This window comes from Gossypium arboreum, chromosome 3 (assembly GCF_025698485.1).
Source record: "Gossypium arboreum isolate Shixiya-1 chromosome 3, ASM2569848v2, whole genome shotgun sequence".
NCBI classification, from domain to species: Eukaryota; Viridiplantae; Streptophyta; class Magnoliopsida; order Malvales; family Malvaceae; genus Gossypium; species Gossypium arboreum.
In genome coordinates this window covers 59,097,289-59,113,931 of record NC_069072.1, presented here as the reverse complement: position 1 = coordinate 59,113,931, position 16,643 = coordinate 59,097,289, and the positions used below count along the sequence as shown (strand labels likewise).

At 37.8% G+C, this 16,643-nt stretch overlaps 1 non-coding gene across 1 annotated transcript; it reads right to left on the bottom strand.

Annotated features, from left to right (window-relative positions):
• Positions 1–14,179: 14,179 nt before the first annotated feature.
• On the bottom strand, positions 14,180–14,285 carry LOC128291395 (small nucleolar RNA R71). Its single transcript, XR_008281169.1, has one exon. It is a non-coding gene; the product is annotated as a small nucleolar RNA R71 (small nucleolar RNA).
• Positions 14,286–16,643: the final 2,358 nt, after the last annotated feature.

Here is a 16,643-nt window from a genome sequence, read left to right as displayed (position 1 = left end):
AAAAGTGGGACTGGCAATCAAGGTACACCTAAAGATTCCACTGTGAAGTCCAAAGGTAGAGCGCCTACAACGACTTATGCTATACGTTCCCGTGAAGAGGCAGAGTCTCCTGATGTGAATACGGGTACCTTTTCTATCCATGATATATCTGTCGTTGCTTTGATTGACCCGGGGTCTACCCATTCTTATATTTGTATGGAATTGATACCCCGTATGAACATGCTAGTCAAGTCCATTAAGTTCATGGTAAAAGTGTCCAACCTTTTAGGCAAACATGTGTTAGTTGACCAAGTGTGTAGAAATTGTCCTTTGACAATTAGATGTCATTGTTTTCCAGCTAACTTAATGTTATTGATGTTTAATGAATTTGATGTAATCCTTGGGATGGATTGGTTAACTTCTCATGGTGTTGTAGTGGACTATGGACAAAAACTTATCGAGTTGAAATGTGAGAGCAGGGATGTTCTTCGGGTTGAAACGGGTGAATTAGACAATTCACCTGTAGTGATATTGTCCATGTCGGCAGTGAGATATTTGAGAAAAGGGTATGAAGCTACCTCACTCTTTTATTGAATACTCAAGCATCTGAACTGGGGATCGAGTCAGTACCAGTGGTATGTGAGTTCACAGATGTGTTTCCGGAGGAATTACCTGGATTACCTCCAGTGAGGGAAGTTGAATTTGGAATTGAGTTAGTCCCTGGTACAGCACCCATCTCGATTGCTCCATATAGGATGGCTCCGATGGAGTTAAACGAGTTGAAAGTTCAGCTACAAGAGTTAACGGATTAAGGTTTTACGAGACCAAGCTATTCTCCGTGAGGTGCTCCGGTACTTTTTGTGAAAAAGAAAGACGGGTCGATGAGGCTATGTATAGACTACAGAAAGCTTAACAAGGTGACTGTAAAGAACAAGTATCCCTTGCCAAGGATAGAGGATTTTTTTGACCAATTGAAATGAGCCACCGTGTTTTCCAAGATAGAGTTAAGGTCCGATTATTACCAGCTCAGAGTAAAGGAGCAAGATGTACTTAAAATCACATTTAGGATGAGGTATGGGCACTACGAGTTCCTTGTTATGCCCTTTGGTTTAACAAATGCCCCTGCGGTGTTTATGGACTTGATGAACCGTAATTTCTAACTGTATTTGGATAAATTTGTGGTGGTCTTTATCGATGATATATTGATTTATTCTCGTGCAAGTGAACACACGAAGCATTTGAGAACTGTTTTGCAGACCTTGAGGGATAAGCAGTTGTATGCCAAGTTTAGGAAAAGTGAGTTTTGGCTCTGAGAGGTCAGATTCTTAGGACACGTCGTATCGGGTGATGGAATTAGAGTTGATCCAAGTAAGATATTGGCTATTGTAGAGTGGAAACCACCGAGGAATGTGTCAGAGATTAGAAGCTTTCTGGGCTTAGCTGGGTACTATAGACGGTTTGTTAAAGAGTTCTCGATGATAGCTACTCTGATTAATAGACTGCTACAAAAAGAGGTCAAGTTCGAATGGAATGATAAGTGCCAACTAAGTTTTGAGACATTAAAGGCTTTATTGATCAAAGCCCCAGTTTTAGTGCAACTGGAACCGAAAAAGGAATTTGTGGTATATAGCGATGCCTCCTTGAATGGATTGGGGTGCATACTCATGCAAGAAGTTAAGGTCATAGCTTATGCTTCGAGACAGCTGAAGCCAAATGAGAAAAAACTACCTGATGCACGATTTAGAGCTGGCCGTCATCGTATTTATGTTGAAAATTTGGAAACACCATTTGTATGGTGATAAATGCTGAGTGTTCACCGACCATAAAAGCCTCAAGTACTTGATGACTTAGAAGGAGTTGAACTTATGACAATAGAGATGGTTGGAGTTGATAAAAGACTACAAGTTAATAATCGACTACCACCCAGGAAAAGCAAACATAGTCACCGACGCTCTGAGTAGAAAGTCATTATTCATCTTGAGGGCCATAAACACTCAGTTATTTGTGGCTAATGATGGTTCGATTCTAGCAGAACTGAGAGCTAGACCGATGTTCCTTTAAGAGATTCGTGAAGCTCAGAAGGGTGATAAGGAATTGCAAGCCAAGATGACTCAGAACAAGACAGATGGCGAATTAGACTTTTGGATTGGTACCTATGGGTGTATAATGTTCAAAGATAGGGTTTGTGTACCCAAAGACAGTAAACTTATTCAGAGAATTTTACGAGAGGCACATAGTGGTTGCTTGTCTATCAATCCAGACAGTGTGAAAATGTATTAATGATTTGAAGAAAATGTGCTTGTGGTCGAGAATGAAAAGAGACATTTTCGGAGCTTATTTTTAAGTGTCTAATTTTTCAGCAAGTGAAGGCCGAACGCCGAGTACCTTCGGGTTTACTTCAACCTGTTATGGTTCCTGAATGGAAATGGGACCGTGTAACCATGGATTTTATGCCAGGGTTGCCTTTGACAGCAAGGAAAAAGGATTTTGTTTGGGTTGTTTTTGATAGGCTTACCAGTGCATATTGACTATTCCCTTGAGAAATTGGCTGAACTGTATGTTTTTCAGATTGTGAGACTTCATGAAGTACCCTTTTCGATTATTTCGAATAGAGATTCGAGATTTACCTCGTGGTTTTGGAAGAAGTTACAAGAGGTGTTGGGGACAAAATTGAATTTTAGCACGGCTTTTCACCCACAAACCGACGGCCATTCAGAAAGAGTGATTCAGATCTTAGAAGACATGTTACGGTGTTGTGTTCTCGAGTTTCAAGGCAGTTGGGAAAGGTATTTTTCGTTGGCAGAGTTTGCCTACAACAATAGTTACCAGTCAACTCTAAAAACGGCACCCTATGAGGCTTTGTACGGATGCAAGTGTCGAATTCCCTTATATTGGACTGAACTTAAAGAAAATCAGATTCACAGGGTTGACTTGGTCAAAGAAATCGAAGAGAAAGGTAAGGTGATTAGCGATGTTTGAAGGCCACTTCAGATAGACAGAAATCCTATGCGGATTTGAAACGAAAGGAAATTGAGTTTCAAGTCGGTGATAGGGTGTTTTTGAAAGTATCCCCGTGGAGGAAAGTCCTCAGATTCGGTAGAAAAGGCAAGCTAAGTCCTTATTTTCATAGGACCTTATGAGATTTCTGAGAGAGTAAGGTCTGTTGCCTATTGATTGAATTTGCCATCAGAATTGGAAAAGATTTACGACATGTTTCATGTGTCCAAGTTACGTCGATATAGATCAGACCCTTCTCATGTGATTGCACCAACTGATGTTAAGATTTAGCCGGATATAACTTATGGCAAAGAGCCGGTTAAGATTTTTGCTCGAGAGGTCAAACAATTGAGGAATAAAAGTATAACACTCGTGAAAGTTTTGTGGCATAGACATGGAGTCGAGGAAGGCACATGGGAACCCGAGAAGACCATGAGAGATCAATACTACTGGTAAGATTTTCGGGGACGAAAATCCCTAAGGGGAAGAATTGTAATAGCCTGATTTCTTGCTTAGTTAGAACAGTGGTTTTGGGACACAAATCTGAGGCTGGGAAATTATTTTATTATTATTTTGGTGTCATGGAATGATTATCTGAGTGCATGAAAAATTTGGTGAGTTAATTTTAGCGATTTCAAGCTTAATTGTAAAAAAGGACTAAATTGCATAAAGTACAAAAGTCTTGTTTTATTAGCTAAATTTGTAAATTAACTTTTAATCATATTGTGGAGGTCTTTAAAGGACAAATAGACCCTTTTGAGAGAGGTGGCCTGCCAAGGGAGACAAAGAAATAGAAAAGTCAACATTTGGTGAAGTTAGGTGATAAAATTGAATAAAATAAAACAACTAGGAAAAGTTGTCACTTTTCTCATCTCTCTCCTTCTTTCTCCACCGATTTCTCTTCAATAAAACAACCATGGAAGCTTAAAACTTTTAGCAACCTTAAACTCTTGCAAGTAAGTCCTCTTGGTGGTCTTTCTTAATAATTTTTCTGTTTTTGGAACCCCCTAAAGCTTAATCTAGCTATTGAGGGGATTATTTTGCAAAATGGCTGAGAGTCTAGGGTTTTTCCATGAAAGCATATATATTTTTAACTAAAATTTTATGGAAGAATATGAGTTATGGTTGTGAGATAAACAACATTTGTAAAGTGATTTTCATGGAAAACACATAAAAAGACCATTTTGTAAAAGTTATAAAATGGGTTGTAATTGTGTGAAATAGTGGAAATTTGGGGTTTTCATAAGAGTAATAAATGGTCTGTTAGGCTTGGCTAATAAGGAAATTCGATAAAAATTGATTTCTGGGCCTAGGGGTAAAATGGTCATTTGGTGAAAGTCTAGGAGCAAAATGGTCATTTTGCCCAAATTATAAATTATTGAGCGTTTTGATTTAATTGATACTTAAATGACTACATGTTGCCATTTTAGATCAAGAAATACAAAAACCGGACTTGGACTAGGGAAACGCCAAGCTTGTGGATTAGGCCGATTAGTTGCTCACATTTTGTAAGCCAAGGTAAGTTGTATGTTAATAATGCAACTGTATTGTTATGATTTGTGATTGAATTGATATTGTATAAATTTATTTGATTGTAAAAATGAGTATGCATGTTGAGAAATTACTGTAATAAAGACTCCCGATTGAACATTAGGAATAGAATTGGATATTCATGACATGACATGGGTGATATGTGTGCAAGTGTAAGACATGTCTGGGACATGCATCGGCATTGAGACTATAGCTAGTGTAAGACATGTTTGGGACATGCATCAGTCTCGAGATATACAAGCTAGTGTAAGACATATCTGGGACATGCATCGGCATTAAGACGAGAGCTAGTGTAAGACGTGTCTAGGACATGCATCAGGCTCGAGATATACAAGCTAGTGTAAAACCTATCTGGGACATGGTGTCATCTTGTTGTGGGTCAGTGTAAGACCTTTCTGGGACATGGCATCAACACCGATAGATGAGAGCCAATGTAAGACCTGTTTAGGACACGACATAAGCCTCGATATATGAAAGTCAGTGTAAGACCTGTCTGGGACATGGCATCGACTTTGATATACTAGCCAGTGTAAGACCATGTCTGGGACATGGCGTCGGCATCTTATCCCATGTTTGGGGCTATTGAATATCCTGTAGTATTCCAAATGGTTCAACGGGGGATTTATGATATATATATTTTGAAATGAGAGAACTTATGACCATGTGGCGAGTGGTAAAAGTACCTAAATTAGAATTTCAAAATATGAGCCTCATTTACGTTGTATGTTTAGTAAGGAAGGAAAGTGAGTAAGTTATGCTTATGAGCATCTGTGTAATTTTCATGAAGTCTGAATGTGAATTCAATCAACATTGTATTCTTGGTGAGAGATGAATATGAACAATTAATATTTATGAATCCTCACTTTCATGTGCAAATTGAGTTATATTGGGAGTATGATCCCTTATGGTAACTTGTAGTCATTTCATTATTTACATGCGACTTACTAAGCTTTATGCTTACCTCTTTTCCTTCCCATTTTCTTTTAATGCCACCAAAGTAGCTTGTGGATCATCGCCTTACGTCGGAGAAGTCAGTCACTTTATCCCTGAAGCATTTGGTATATCTAGTTTTATCATTTTGATTATGGCATGTATAGGAACTAGTATTTTTGTAATGGTCACATTGTTTTAGGCCAAACAAGTGTCTTGTCATAGCTATTGAGTCGTTTTGTATAATGCCATGGATGATGGCTAATATTGGTTATTGATAAATACATATGATGATCTTCTTTTGGGAATGAGTAATTTGAATGATTTTGCATGTTGTTGAGTTTGTTTGTGAATAAGTAGAGTGGCCCTAATGTGTGAAATGTTCAGTTGGGAGCTGATTTAGCCAGGTGGTTGTGTATGAAATTGGATTGTCTTAGTGAAGTACAGCTTGGTGCAAGTAAATGTGGCAAAAAGGCTTGGTAAATAGCCTATTTTTGTCCACAAGGCTAGACACACGGGCGTGTGCTTTGGCCATCTATGACACACGGTCAACCCCATGGGCGTGTTGTTCGGCCGTGTGTCTCCTGCACCTTGAATTTGCAAGTCAGTATGCATGGTAGTAAACACACGGGCAGAGACACAGTTGTGTGTCTCAGCTGTGTAGAGGACACGGCTTGTAGCTACGGGAGTTTGCCTTGGCCATGTGCACCTAATTGGTTGCTGACATTAGAAATAGAATGTCAAGGTTTTTACACACAGGCTGTGATACGAGCGTGTCATGGTCATGTGAGGGACACGGGCTATAGACACGAGTGTGTTCCCGGCCGTGCAAAATTCCCTGTAGGTTCAATTTTAGAATTAAATTCACATGGGTTTGGAACACAGACATGTCCCCTTTTGCTTAGGCCGTGTGAACCATACGGACCTTCGGCACGGCCATGTCAAAATGGACACACGGGCGTGTTGACTTTCCACACGGGCGTGTACCCCTGTTTCAAGTGACATATTTCAAAGTTTTCAATGGTGTTCAGATTAATCCTAGATCATTTCCCTATGTGTGATTTGGGCCTTGTAGGCCCATACTAAGAATTTCTAGATTAAGAGTGGAGAGTTTTAAATTTGATCTAGTTTTCATAACTCGGAAACGATTGTATGCATGCATTTAAGTTAGGTAATGCTTCGTGCCCGGTCCCGGCCTCGGACTTGGGTAAGGGGTGTTACATTCATGCATTATTAAAGCTCACCTTACTATTTCATACTGTCATCTTTATCCATAATTCCATGTATAAGCTTTTCCATTCCTTTACTTACCCATTGAATCATATAGAATAACATTGGATACTTAGGAACACCTTTCCATAGAACCGTATCATTTTCAATAATTCTCACATGAGCTGTGAAATGGGTCTGCTTACACAAGCTGTGGGTCGGACATTAGCTACACGATGCTACTCACACGATCTATGGAGAATCCACAACAAATGCAGGACCCCAGCCATCAGTAGGACATCCAAGACTAGCACTTCAAACATATAATCCCTAATGACATGTCATTTGTATCGTAAGTATTCTCTAGGTTCAAACAGGACTTCGTTAAGTATTCAAAATCGATTTATTACCAAATCAATTATAAATAACATAACATTAACGAATAATCAACCAAAATAACATTTAATAAGCATAAAATTTATACAAACTTACCTCAACCATAACGGTTGCATCAACAAAAGTTGAGAACTAATCTGAGACTTTCGCTTTTCCTCGATTCAAGTCTAGTTGATTCTTTTCTTGATCTAAATTATAATTTAACTCAATTAAATATTTCAATTAAATGCAATTATCCAATTCAAACTTATAATCCATATTAATGTGAAATTATAAAATTACCCATAATATTTTAACTTTTTTCCATTTAGGCCCTAAACATAAATCTTATAATTTAACCAATAAAAATAAAATATCATAATTCTCAACTATTCTTAAGGTCTCATACAGCCCCTAGCTTTCACTAAATCACAACATTAACCATGAATTTTGTTATTTCCACCATTAAGTCTTCAAACTTAAAATTCATTAAAAAATACTTAACAAAACATATCTATCTAATAATTAAACTTAATAATCTATCAAACAAATTCACAAACACTATTAACTCATGCATGGAAAAACCTTAAAATTTTTACAAGTTTATAATTTAACCCCCTGGGCTAGCTAGGTTAAGCTAAAACGAGCTCAAAAATATAAAAATCGTTAAATACGAAACTCAAAAACATTACCATGCAAGCCCTTGAATTTGCCAACTTATAAAAAAAAAACATGAAAATGGTGTTCTTCCCCTTAAAATTTTAATGGAAAAATGAAGCTAAGAAGAGAACAAACTTTTGTCATATTTCATTTAAATTACAATTTCATAATTACCAATTTAGCATTTTAAAACATTAAATTTTACCCCAATACCAAACCAACAAATTCCACTAACATATAAATATGGTATTATTACCATCTAAGTCCTTTTATTAAATATTCCACCTCTAACTAACCTTTTAACAAAAGAGATAAACTTTTGCACCTTTTTCAATTTAGTCCTTTTTAATTTATTAACTATCTAAACCTCAAAATTTCTTAATAAAAATTAATACAACCCTAATATAACTCTATAAACATTAAAATATTTATTCATTCATCAGACTTGTGGTCCCAAAACCACAGTTTTTGACACCACTAAAATTGGGCTGTTACACAATTACAACTACTTCTTGTGCCTTTTTGTCCCAATACTCTGTAATATGATCTAACCCAATTTAGTTTTTCTATTTTCAAAAATAAACTTTAATATCTATATATTAAATAATTTTATCACCCTAATTTTATCCCAGTAAAATTTTAACAATTTTACCCACGCTAAAATTTTAACGATTTTACCCACGATAAAAATTTGACAATTTTACCCTCGATAAAATGTCGAGGGTAATCGTTCAATATGTCACAATTCAACATGTTCACAATGATTGTAACATCCCAAAATGGGGCCTAGTCGGAACAGTGGTTCCGAGACCATAAATCTGAGATAGAAATTATTATTTTATGATTATTATGAGGTCCATGATATGTATGCATGCTTGTGTGAAGATTTCATAAAGAAATTCTATGCATAAAATGTCCAATTGAACATTAAAGACCAAATTGAATAAGATACAAAACATGTGTTCTAGAAGCTTTTAGCATGACATTGCTTTAGATTATAAATTAAAAGGTCCTAATTAGCAATTTGACCAATTTCTAAAATCTTGGACAAAAATAGACATGCATAGGAAAAATTTGAAAGAAATGTCTTAGGGGCATTTTAGTCATTTGGTAAATGAAAGAATAAAAAGAGAAAATCAAAGCAAAAATGCGCTCATCTCTTTCAAATGGCTGTCGAAAATTCTAAGCACTCCATAGCTAAGGTTTTTGACATTTTCAAGCTCAATAATAAGTGTTCCCTAGCCCGTTTTTAATGTTCTTTACATTTTTAAAGATCTCGTAGCTTGATTTACCTATTTCCACCCTTATTTTGAAGTAAGGTTTATGTTTAAAAATTTACTCATGTGTGACATGCATGTTCTTTGATGTTTAATGAAAGAATATGTGAGCTTGATGTGTGTTTAACATCTTTTACTAAGTGATTTCGCATGAAAACACCTAAAAAAGACTAAATTGAAAAATGTGGGAAATTGAGTGATAAAAATCTATTTTTGATGAGTAAATTGGGCTACTATGAGTACAAGAAATATTCGGCTAGGCTTGGGTAGTAAAGGAAATGAGTATATTTCATTATACGAGCTTAGGGACTAATTGGCAATTCTGTGAAAGTTTCGGGGTAAAATTGCAATTTTTTCAAATTACGATTTATGGACTGATTTGGGTAATGTGATAATTAAACAAGTGGAATTTCCTATTATAGATCAAGAAAAAATGGAGTCCGGACCTAAATCGAGGGAAAAGCAAGGTTTTAAACTAAAACGTAAAGTTAACAATATTTTGAGACCGAGGTAAGTTGTGTGTAAGTAGTTCAACAATTTCATTATCATGAATTTAATGTTTGATGTTATATGAAATATATGTATATGCCCTTATTGAATTTGACTTGAAATGATTAAATAACAATTTGATGATAGCTTTGTATGTCGAAAATCTCGGGTGACCCTAAGGAATACTTAGGATTAGGACGTCATGACACTGTGATTAACGAGATCCCATGTAAGACCATGTCTAGGACATGGCATCGGCATCGATATGCTATCCCGTGTAAGACCATATCAGGGATATGGCTTCGGCATTGATAAGTGATTTCGAATAAAACCATATCAGGGACATAGCATCGATATGAGGTCCCGTATAAGACCATGTCTGGGGCATGACATCGGCACTGATTCAAGACTTCGTATAAGACCATATCTGGGATATGTCATCGATGTGTGGTCCCATGTAAGACCATGTCTAAGACACGGCTTTGGAAACCTATTTGGTGTATGATAATCCCGAAAGTCCTTCCGTATTCCAAGTGGCTCAACGGGCCATTCAAGATCAAGTTTAGGGGATGGAGAAATATGAATAAGCTATGAGTAGTACAAGTATGTACGTAAACCTCACAAGTATGCACTTTGATTCTTGACGGAAAATTTAGCATGAGTAAAAAAGAGTAAGATAAGTTGTGAAGTTCAATGACATTTATCGTCAATTCTTATTATGCCCATTGTGTGTAAATTTATAATGTGGTGGTAATTAGTAGGATGTTTAACTCGTGAAATTGTATGATCTATGCTGTTCATTAGTTACATACAACTTACTAAGCTTTATGCTTACCTCCTCTCTATTTTCCATTTTTCTTAGCATCACCAAGCTAGCTCGAGGATCGTGGACGTCAGAGCTCTAGTCACACTATCAACAAATCTTTTGGGGTATATTTGGTTTAATACATTTATGGAATGTATAGGGGACTTATTATTTTGTTATATGTGTCATATTAGTTGGCCAAAGTGATGGCCCATATTGGTATACTAATTCATTTTGTATATGGCCATGAAATTTGGCTCATATTGATTATTGGGTTGTAATCCTAGATATTAATGCATACATGAGATGTGTCAATATCTTTGAGATGTTTGATGAGTTGGTTGTTAACAATGAATGATAAAATAAGGAATCTATACTTGATGGATGATTGATGTCACTTGGTTAGATCATAGCATGGTTTGACGTAAGGAAATGTTTGAATGATCTTAATAAGTTATGGAGTCCCAAATATGTATACTTTGGCATGTAATTGTCCTGCATAAGTTAAACTATGTATGCTTAAGAAACCCATTTATGCCATGATATTTACTACTGGAATATGATAGTGTGCATGTGTTAGTGAGGGTGACAAAAAGGGCTTGGAAAATAGCCTCAAAGTTGTCCACATGGGTAGACACACGAGCATGTCTCTAGGCCGTGTGTGACACACGGTCAGCCCCATAGGCGTGCTGTACGGTCGTGTGTCCCCTACACCCTAGTCTTGTAAGTCAGTATGCATGGTAGTAAACTCATGGGCAGAGACACGGCCTTGTGTCTCAACTGTGTGGAAGACACAGCCTCAGGACTTGGGTGTGTGCCCAGACTGTGTGAAGTCTGCACCTTAAATACGAAAATTAAATTCACCACAAGGCCTAGCACATGGGCATGTGACTTGGCCGTGTGACCTTTAATTTATGCTGACATTATAAACAGAGAGTTACACGGGTTGAGGACAAGGGTGTGTCCTAGCCACATGGTCATGTGAAATCCATACGGCCTACCCACACTGTAACCCGCCTTACCCGTACCCGAGACCGGGATCAAGTATGATGCGTTACCAGACATGTACTCGAACATTTCTGGGAAATACAGGTTAAAAAATTTTCGTTCCAATTTGAACCCAATCAAACAACATCTTAGCATCCCTATTATGAGCCTACAGGGCCCGAAACATACAATGAGAAAGGTTCGAGATTAAACCGAGGACCTGAGAAAGTTCTTGAAAATTTCTCTAATTTAAACCTCACACGCTCGTGTAGAGGCAATGCACACGCCCGTGTGCTTTGGGACACGCCCGTGTCCCCTACCCGTGTGGAAATAATGGAATTTATTTTCTATTTTGACCCTACTGGCGTTTTCACACAGCCATGCACACGTCCGAGTCCTTTACACCGCCTAAACAGGCCCATATGGTCGCCCGTGTCCAAAAACTCTATTTATGACATCAGCATGCATTTAGGGGCACACGGCCAAGACACACACCCATGTGCTAGGCCGTGCCCTCCACAAGGTTGAGACACACGGCCGTGTCTATACCCGTGTGTTTACTACTATGCATTCTGACTTAATATTTTTAGGTGCAGGGGACACACGGCCATTTCACACGCCCATGGGGCGGTCCGTGTGTCACACACGGCTTTGACACACGCCCGTGTGTCCATCCGTATAGACCTACTTACGCTATTTTCCAAGTCTTAGGTCACCCTCTTATAACCATATCCACTTATAGTTTTCAATAACACTTAACATGGTCTAATTATACTATTAAATGGCCTTAATATACCTCATTCAATGTAAACCTCATCTCATCAGTTTTTATACATGCTAGGTGATAAACCGTAAATTATACATATTTTTACCCCATGTTTAATGCATTTTATGGATGATTTCCCATTAGAATTGATGAATTCGATGCTCCTAATGCTTTAATTTCATGTTTTACATTTAGGAGAGCATAGGAGAGCGAAAGGAACGAGAAACGGGCCAAAAATGAAGAAAATGGGCCAAACTACGAAATTAACATGGCCTGGACCTCTTCACACGGGTAGACCACACGGCCGTGTCAATTTGGCAGGCTCGAACAGGCTTAACGTAATCGAACACGAGCGTGTGCCACGGGCGTGTCCCTACCGAGCCCAAGTTGAGTCCAATTCGGAACAGGCTAATTTTGAGGGCTTTTAGGCATTCCAAAACCTATAAATACACCCTAGAGAAGGAAGAAAAGAGACAGAGAAAAGGGAGTAAGGAATTACTCCAAGGAAGCCGATTGATCCATTTTAGAAGCCGGGTTCATCATCAAGACTGAAGATCTCTCCTCAATTCCTCTTCAGGAGTTTTGAGTTTTCTTTATGTTTTGTATTCTTTATTATTCTGAGATGTTTTCTTATTTAGTTATGAACTAAATCCCCTAAATACCTATGGGGAATGAAACCTAAGACGAATCTTGTTATTATTTTCTGAATCATATGATAAATATTTAACTTGTTCTTAATTATGTGTTCTTAATTCTTGTTTTGATATCCCAGGATACTAATTCAAGACAAGCTCTTATTCAGAGGAGGAATAGACCCTGTCTAAAAGTACATTTGTCATAATTAAGCGGAGTTGATTGCGTGCCTAGACATAGGGTGACAAGATTTTGCCGGATTAGGGTGAAACCTAATAAGAGGATCCATAGATCGAGTTAATGCAACCCTAGAGTGTTAATTAGAGAAAAGTCTCGGTTATTCTAGGGATTAGACGTTGTTAGTCTTGAATAGGGATAATAACATAACTTAGGAATCTCTACGGAACAAGTTGAATGAATAAATCGTCCGATTCGGAGCCAGAATAACAAATAAAGTCTAGGTGGATTTTTCCTTAGGTATTGTCTTAAGTCAATCAATTTTCCCCAAAAGAAATTCCCCAATTCTTTTCTCTGTAAGTTCTTAGTTTAGATAATTAGTTAATTAAAACAAAAACCTCTTTATTCTTAGGCTAGATAATAAAACGACAGTCATTACTAGTACTTTTAGTTCCTTTGGGTTCGACAATCCGGTCTTGCTAAAACTATACTACTGTTCGATAGGTACACTTGCCTACATCATGATGATAGTTAGTTTCAAGAATGATTAATTATAAATATTTAAAACCTATCACGAAATAACGCGATCAAGTTTTTGGCGTCGTTGTCGGGGAACTAAGATATTAGGAACGCTCAATTTTTATTACTTTAGCCATTTATTTTTCGTGCAATTTAATTTTATATTATTATTATTACTTACTTATTTACTTTTTCCTATTATTATTACTTACTTATTTACTTTTTCTTTCTCTTGGCAGGTTTTTATAGTTTATGACTAGGAGAAACCCGTCAGGACCACTACTTTTTGACGAAGAAATAGATCGTACAGTTCGAAGAAATCAAAGAGAGATAAGGCGAAGCTTAAGATACAGAGAGAATGAGTAAGAAGACGGTACTCAACCTCCAACAAAAGAGATGGTTGAAAACCAATGCAATCAGCTACCTCCTGCAATTGCGGTTAATCAAAATCCTGCTCCACGAACTATGTATGATTATGCTAAACCTTCTTTAACAGGAACTGAATCAAGCATAGTTAGACCTGTTGCAGCTGCAAATACTTTTGAATTAAAACCTAACACTATTCAAATGATACAACAATTTGTTCAGTTTGATGGTTTGCAAGATAAGGATCCCAACACTCATTTAGCCAACTTCTTAGAACTATGCGATGCATTTAAAATTAATGGCGTTTCTGATGATGCCATACGTCTTCGGTTGTTTCCCTTTCATTGAGGAACAAAGCTAAACAGTGGTTGAACTTGTTACCACGAGGGTCAATTACTACTTGGGAACAAATGACTGAAAATTTTTTACTAAAATATTTTCCACCGGCTAAAACGGCTAAATTACATAATGATATCTCTTCTTTTGTGTAGATGGATTTAGAAACACTCTACGATGCATGGGAGAGATACAAGGACCTTTTGAGAAGATGCCCCCACTATGGGTTACCGCTTTGGATCCAAGTACAAACATTTCACAATGGCCTGAATCCTTCGACTCGGCAAATGGTTGACACAGCTGCGGGTGGAACCATCAACAATAAAACACCGGAAGATGCCTATGAGTTTATAGACGAGATGTCACTGAATAACTATCAGTGGCAAGTCATGAGGACAAAGCCAACGAAAATAGTCGGCATTTATAACGTCGATTCAATCACCATGCTCTCTAATCAGGTAGAACTCTTAAATAAAAAGATTGATGGTTTTCTTAATTCTTCGCAGGTTCACCCAGTAATGCAGTGCGAAACAAGTAGAGGTGGAACAAACCATTCGGAACACCAACCTTATGGCCACAACATGGATAATGAGCAATTAAACTACATGGGTAATAACCCTCGACCTCAAAACAATCCATATAGTAACACTTATAATGCAGGTTGGAGGAACCACCACAATTTCTCGTGGGGCGGTCAAGGAAATCAAAGACCACAACATCCTCCAGGCTACCAACAACCACCCTACCAACAGGAAAAGAAGCCAAACCTTGAAGAGATGCTCTCAAAGTTTATATCAGTGTCAGAAACCTCTTTTTAGAACACCGAGACAGCACTTAAAAATCAACAAGCGTCGATCCAAGGGCTCGAAACTCAGATAGGCCAACTTTCCAAACTAATCTCCGAACGACTACAAGGTAGTTTGCCAAGTAATACTGAACCTAACCTAAGGGAACAACTCAATGCAATTAATATTCAAGATGACGAAGGAGTTGTTGAGCCTAAACCAGAACCGAGGCAAGAAACTGTGGTAAGCAAAGGTCAAGGTAAGGTAGATCAAAATACAAACAAACCAGTGACTGTCAAATATAAACCTCGTGTGCCATACCCCAACGCGATAAGGAAAGACCGCTCAGATGAACAATTTGGTAAATTCCTTAAACTCTTAAAAAAATTACATATTAACTTACCGTTTATTGAAGCTCTATCGCAGATACCAAATGCAGTGAAATTTTTAAAAGAACTTTTAGCAAATAAGCGGAAGTTGGACGAGGCGTCGCATGTGGAGCTGAACGCAGTTTGCTCAGCCATTCTCCAAAATAAACCCAACAAACTAAAAGACCCAGGGAGCTTTACTATTCCTTGCTTAATTGGTAGTGTAGATGTTAATCATGCATTAGCTAACCTAGGGGCTAGTATCAACGTCATGCCTTATAAAATGTTTAAGCAACTAGGTCTCGGGAAACCCAAACAGACTAGGATGAGACTTCAATTAAAAGATAAAACTATAAGATTCCCTAAAGGTATTATTGAAGATGTGCTAGTTAAAATCGATAAATTTATATTTCCCGTTGACTTTATTGTTCTAGACATAGAAGAGGATAGCAACACTCCCTTAATTCTAGGAAGGCCCTTTTTAACAACTGCTAAAACCATCATTGATGTTGGCACAGGTGAACTCACACTCCGGGTGGGAGACAAAACAATCACCCTTCAAGCTCGTAATTCTGGCAACACATCAGGAATTGAAGGTGATCATTTAAACCATTCTACTAAAACTAACAATATGGTGCAACCTACTTTGCAGAAAATGAAGGAAGCACACGAGTCGTTCTCAAGCACTAATAGAGGACCTGTTCATTAAGATCAAAGATTACAAATCGAGGAACTCGATGAATGGCAGACGCTCAAACCAAGAACACCCGACAAACCAAAACTACGCCAACACAAGCCCGATACCTTTGCAAATCAACTTAAAGTTGGTGATAAGGTCTTATTAGATGTCACAGATCCCCATATTGTCACTACCACTTCGAATGAGGAAATCCCTTTTACGGTACTCAGTATTTTTCCATTCGGTACGGTGGAGGTGAGTCATCCCAAGTTCGGCACTTTTAAGGTAAACAACACCCGATTAAAACCTTATTTTGATGAAATTGATAGCAGGAATGAGGAGTATAAACTCTTCAAACCACCATGACCATTCACTGGAGAGGTAAGTCGAGCTTAGACTATAAATAAGCACTTCTCGGGAGGTAACCCGAGCACTAACAATATTAATTTCTTTAAATTTTGGTATTTGACTCCTATCTTACTAATAGAAATCTTGAATACAGGTGTTTCCACAGAGACACGGCCAAGCACACGGGTGTGCTTAAGGCCGTGTGAAAACAAGGCAAAAGATTTCCCCAACACGGGCTACGATTAAACTCTATGGCCGTGTGATATGGCCGTGGCTGAGCCTGCCAAAATAACACGGGCATGCGACACACCTGTGTGGAAGAACTGTGGTCGAGCCTGGCAAAACAGTACGAGCGTTCGACACGCCCGTATGGAACACCCGTGGTCGAACCTGTTAAATTAACACGA